Raw genomic sequence first — 6,697 nt, 5'->3', positions numbered from 1 at the left:
ATATTTGGCCCACGTATTCGTAATATAATAGAGAATGGCGGTACAGAGCCCACTTTGAAAAATATATTAATATGTGGAAATTACTCTGTAATTAAATAGAATATTAAAAAAACGAGCCTGAGAAGCCATTAAGAAGAACAAAAAAAATACACTTTCTTCGAATAAACTTTTTTATCCGATGCCTAGGTTTTGTGTCATTTTGGAACTACTAAAATTTTTTATTTCATTAGTAGTTCCAAAAGGACACAAAATCTAGGCATCGGATGAAAAAGTTTATTTAAAGAAAGTGTATTTTTTTGTTCTTCTTAATGGCGGTACAGGCTCGTTTTTTTAATATTGTATTTAATTACAGAGTAATTTCCACATATTAATATACTTTTCAAATTGGGCTCTGTACCGCCATTCTTTATTATATTACAAATACGTGTGCCAAATATCTCGAAAAAATATTCAAAATTACAGCCGCAATCTTGGAACGCGTTTTCGCTACCTGTTGATCGCTACTGTTTCACATTAAGAAATATTGACAGTGGGCATTTGAAAAATTGATGCCTCTGGTGAGTCCTAAAATATCTACAACAGCACAAAACAAATATACCGGTATGGTATCTATGACAAACACATCGCACTTGCGACTTGCACTACAGAATCTCTGAAGATTCCATCTGAGCCTGTCTTTGGCACAGACAACAAAAATTGGACTTCTTCACTGCATGTCCGCTGAAACTTAATTGACCTCCTGTCCTAATTGCGGACAAGAATTTTTTCTCTCTAGCAACAGAATTCACCTCCCATTCTGGCAACCATCGAATACTTTGTCCAATAATCTTAACCCAGACATTTTTCTGCCAATAAGATAGCGAGAAAATGATAATCGGAACATCCCACAGATGCTATGACTCTTCTTGACCAATAGAAAAATGCTACTTTTGCCGTAAGAAAATCTTCGGTTCCCATCGAAATTGCTGACTCTATTTTTAACGGTCACTTTTGAGAACTCAAGCATTCGAAAGTTTTATCAATATTATGGACATTATCTGTCGACATACCCTCTATTATATAAACATTTCCCAGACTTCTTGACTTAAAGGGCTATTAAATTCCTTTGATAGTAAACCGAAACACAACACAACGCATTATTTCTGAGTATTTGGACGGCAAATGAAAAACATCATATCGTCACATACCGTGGCATATATTAAAAAATGTTCGCTGTATAACGCATCCAATTCACTCGTCACCACAGGGATGGACTGGTTCATTTATAAGGCGATGAATTTGAGACTGTTTCAAGTTGTTGAATATCGACTATGTCGTCACAAATTAAGACACCATTATCAGCATATCGTATATTGTTGATCAATACTCCATTCACTTTGATTCCCATCTCGGCATCTTCCAAAGACTCTTGAAATATGGCTTCCCAATAAATATTAAATAAAAGAGGAGAAAGCACAGATCCCTGTGCTTCCCCTTCTTATATGTATGGATATGGATATAGAATTGTCTATTTTTAATTGTGCCGTTTGATACCAGTACAAGTTTGCAACACTACTTACAGTGGCGTGCTGGCCATATAAATGAATCGGTGCAATCACCGAGAGGCCGCGGCTTCTTGAGGCCGGTCAAAAAGATTTTCACAAAAATTTTTAGATGTAACAAAAAAATATTTTTTTAATTTCTAATCGGATGTTAATTTTGCTAATAATATTAATAAAACATTTAAAAAAATAAAAAAAAATTTAATTGTGAAGTACAGTTTAAGTAAATGAGTTCTTATAAGACTCTATAGTCTATATACATAAATAGATTGCTACAGATAATATTATTTATTTTCATACATACAAGCATATTTAAGGTTTTCCAATTTCATTCAAACATGTATATGTACTCTGCAGAATTAAAAAATGGAAAAACGTCTTGCTCATTTTTGACTGAATTATTGAAAGTATCTAAAAACGATTTGATCAAGACAAATCAAATCGTTTTATGATGATATAAGCACTCTACATCCTAGAAATTTTGATACAATAAAAAAATGGTATACCTTTGATGCCATTTAAATCATTTATGAAAAATTAAGAAAGTTTTATCCTACCATATCTGCGACTGCAATTAGAGAAGAACTCATGGATTTTGCTGATAAACGGATTGTATTAAAAATAGGATTTTGCAAAATATTGAGATTATAGAAGATGGAGTTAATGATGAATATGTTCAGCCTACAGAAAATATGGAGGATGATATTATTAATCCAAGTGATAATGAACATGAAGTAACAAATGACAATGTTGATATCGTGAGAACCTCACCTCCGTGTGGTACTAAAAAGTGTAAAGCTTGCTGTTACGCTGTTTTGCATAAGTACAACTTATATCAGTGTGCTTATCCAAATTTAAATAGTATAATGTAAAGCATTTATTAACTCTTTCAGTGACACAAGTATCTTGCGAAAAAACTTTTCAACATTAAAATACATAAAAAATCGGTTAAAAAGTACTTTAACACAAGATCACTTTTATGCTAATGGTATGAGCTTAAAAATGATGAAATAATCGACGAATTTTCTCAAAAATCTATTTTAATGCGGAAATTATTGATCGAGAGTTAAGTAATTATTTTATAACATAATTGCAAAAGAATATTTAGATTATTGCGTTGTATTAACATTTTAAATATGTTAAATTAAAGTATTTACACTGTACTTGTATTTGTACTCTCTTGTATAATTGATTTATAGGTCTGGATCCCGCGTATGAAAAAAAAGTTGATTAATAGCAAGCTGAAAATTTGTTAATAGCTTAAGGGTGTCTAGTCGAATAAACTTTGATATATGGGAACACTGAAACAGGGGCAGTTTTAATTGTGGAACAGGTTAAAAATTTGGAACGGTCACAGCACGAAAACGGCACATTTATTTTGTCCGACAGAACAGACTTAAACTCTCCGAACAGAGATTAAACTCTCATGAAAAAATCAGGCTGCTATTTATTACCTGTCCTAATTCCTGTCATTTGACATATTCTACATGTTCCACTCATTAAAACGCCCATTTGGTGATAAATAGCAGTCTGATTTTTGCATTAGAGTTTAATCTCTGTTCGAAGAGTTTAAGTCTGTTCTGTCGGGCAAAATAAATGTGCCGTTTTCGTGCTGTGACCGTTCCAAATTTTTAACCTGTTCCACAATTAAAACTGCCCCTGTTCCAGTGTTCACACATATCAAAGTTTATTCGACTAGACACCCTAAGGGCCGGTTGTTCGAAAGCTAATCAACAATGATCATTATCAAATATTTAATTACTCTCACCAACTGTCAATGTCAACTTTGTTTGGGTTGCTGAAAACATAATATGAAATTAGTTAATCAATTATGTTAATAATTGTTATGTTAATTGATTAACTAATCTCATAATTTTAATCAATTATGAGTAGTACAATAATCATAGGTACAATGTTGTCATACATGTCAATAATTATTATTTGTCAGATTTATTATTCTTAAATGAAAAAATATAGCAACTTAAGAAAAAAATCATTGAATTCAAAGTTTTATGTTTGATTAAAAAAAATGTATATTTTTGTTTTTTTTTTTGTTTTTTTAAATACCGAATAAAACATCCTGATAATAGAAGGTAAAATGAGGATGGGAGGCCACTTTTCTATAAGATCACCGGGCCGCTTGAAAAGTTCCAGCACGCCACTGACTACTTATGTCTTTTTGGTGTATATCAAGTTTTTTGAGGATTTGCATGATTGTGGTGTTGGATACGATCAAACGCTTTTTCGTAATCTAAAAAGTACAGGAACACGTCCTTCCTCTGATAGTAACAATTTTGGACCAGCACCTGTGTTGCTACTACTGCTGTTGCATTGGAGACTCTGATTAGATGCGCCATAGTTACACCCTTTTTCTTTGAAAAAAAAAGTGTAGAATACCTTTTTTTGTTGTGGAGTTTTTTCACGATATTTGGGAAAGCAACAAGTGTTATACAAAAAAGGTAAATGGCAAAGTTGTAGGTAAGAAAAAGATAAAGATGGTGAAGGATAAAGTAAAGTTGATCGTTTATTCATAGACTGCCATATTGAATGTGAATCTACCTTAAGGGCGTAGGCGCAAAATTTCGAGCCAATGTATTTTAAATGCATTCATTTTTTTTCGAATCCTGATAAAACTAATAAATATTTTTGAAAAATTTAAACGCAGAATGAAAGATTACATTATTACTGAGGGCAGAAACTCCCTTAGAATAAACAAAAAGTTTCTTTTCAATGAGATATTTGAAATTAAAAATCACACTAAGCTTTCTCTTTTTTTTTAACCCCTATAACTTATTAAAATAAACATTGTAGAAGTTTTCAGAGACTTTCGCCCCTATTTATTAATGTAGTCTTTCAGTCTGCGTTTAAATTTTTCAAAAATACTTATTAGTTTTCTCAAGATTCTAAAAAAAGGAATACATTTAAAAAGCATTGGAGCCGAAATCTTGCGCCTACCCCCTTAAAACAAAGACAAAAATCGCTGATATTTTATTTTATTGTTTATTTCTTTGAAAAATGAAACTTAAAAACAAAAAAACTAGTGTTAATTATTGTTGATGTAGATAAGTTAGCCCTGGATCCCGCGTACCAAAAAAAGTTTATTAATAGCAAGCTGAAAATTTGTTAATAGCTTAATGGTGTCAGTCGTATGGGAACAGTGGAACAGGGGAAGTTTTAATTCTGGAACGGTGATTTTAATTGTGGAACGAGTCATCCTGACAAGTTTATAATTGTGAAATCTATTAGTATGTTTTTAAGTTTATTCAATAGCAAACTTTGTATAATATATGAAAAAATGTTTGTCCGACAAATATGTTGAGCATTTTAATAAGTTCGACACGTAGAACATATCAAATGACAGGAATTGTGTTGGTGCTAAATAGCAGTCTGATTTTGGAAAGAGTTTTAGAGTTTAATGAAAGAGAAACAAATCAATTAGAAGTTCTCTCCGACAAAATACATGAGAAGTTTTCGTAGTCTGACGTTCGAAACCTGTAATCTGTTCCACAATTAAAACTTCCCCTGTTCTAGTACTCCCGTACATCAAAGTTTGTCCGACTAGACACCGTTAAGCTATGTATTAACAAATATTCAGCTTGCTATTAATAAACTTTTTTTGGTACGCGGTATCCAGGCCTAAGTGATATGATTTATAAAACGGGCACAATTTTATTGTATTATTATTATATTTATTTAATTATTAGCTATATCCCTAAACTCATGCCTCACAGTTTACATGTGTAAAACAGTAACGGCTTTGCAAGCCCTTCACCAAAAGAGAACAAAAGTATAAACCGGAGAATCTGCCGAATTACAAGATTTTTTTAGTGCAATGACCACTCAGGCAGGTGCTTGGCTCGGAATTCTTTTGTTTTTTTTTGCGAGTTTCGAATAATGTGGTCATAGCTCACGGCGGTGTTTTGATATACATACACGGTATCTAAAATTAAAGCGTTTATTCAAATTGAAACGAAGACAATAGTTGAATTTAAAATCAGAATGATTCGATTTTTTACATGGTTCTAAAATAAGAACTGGTGTACAAGCTGTACACTTATACAGTTGTAACTGTTTTGTTGTTATAAAAACTTCCACATATTTCCTCTATTGTATTTTCGGTCTTTTCTTTGATTACCCGAAGTATATTCTCATTTTTATTGATTTTTGTGGTGCTTATAGTACTTTTCTTATCAGTCTGTCGAAAAATTTTATTTGTTCTTGCTTTCTTGTCGTGATGATGAGTGCTTCTGATACATACATGCCCGTTTGCCTTATTGATGTTACTTATATGTATAAAGTGATGAGCGCGCTAATAACCGACAAAATCACGCAAAAAATGGAAAGCATAATACATTGTAAAATAAAAACGGATGAAACTAGTAGAGGTAGAAATTATCGATATAAACGTATAAATTAACATTACATTACATAGTTTCCAACCCTTAGTAGGGGAGGAAAGTATGCCAGATTTGCAGTTACTCGAGCGTTATGCGGACCTATTGGGTTGTAAAGAGTAGGTCCTAAAACCAAAAAAATTTAAGTAAAGTTTTCCATTTAAGTAGGACTATTCATTTTTAAATTTAATTTTCCATTTCCGACATCGTTTTTTCCGATTATAGCGCCATCTATCCATAACTCGAAAAAATATCTCGAATAAAAGTTACTTATTTTGACGTAAGGAGTCCAAATCTGCAATAAAAATGGGGGTTCCCATTTAAGATACCCCCACCCCACCTCCGTGGGGGGTCCTGTTTGGTGTTATTCGATAGATTTTTCAAAAATATTGAATACGTGTATTTTTCAGTTTTCGATCTGATGTTCGTTTCGCGAAATATCGCGGGGTGCGTATTAAAAATTTTAAATCTACCCCCACTCCTCTCCGTGGAGGTCGTGCTTGGTATCATTCGATAGATTTTTAAAAAATATTGAACACCTATTTATAAAAATAAAATAAAAATTCCATTTTTATTCAGTTGCAATGCGAAGGCAAAACCGTCTTATTTATAATAAGTTTTCAAATAAAAATCGTTTAGTAATATTTTTAATATTTTTCAATATTATTAATGTTTCTATTAGGTTGAAAACTTTGCCTTACGTATTTTTTAGTTTTTCGATCTGATGTTCATTTCGCGAAATATTCGCTTTTGTTTGTAAAA

The sequence above is a fragment of the Diabrotica virgifera genome, chromosome 5 (genome assembly GCF_917563875.1).
Source record: "Diabrotica virgifera virgifera chromosome 5, PGI_DIABVI_V3a".
In the NCBI taxonomy this organism is placed as follows: domain Eukaryota; kingdom Metazoa; phylum Arthropoda; class Insecta; order Coleoptera; family Chrysomelidae; genus Diabrotica; species Diabrotica virgifera.
Note: the sequence above shows the minus strand (reverse complement) of the source record.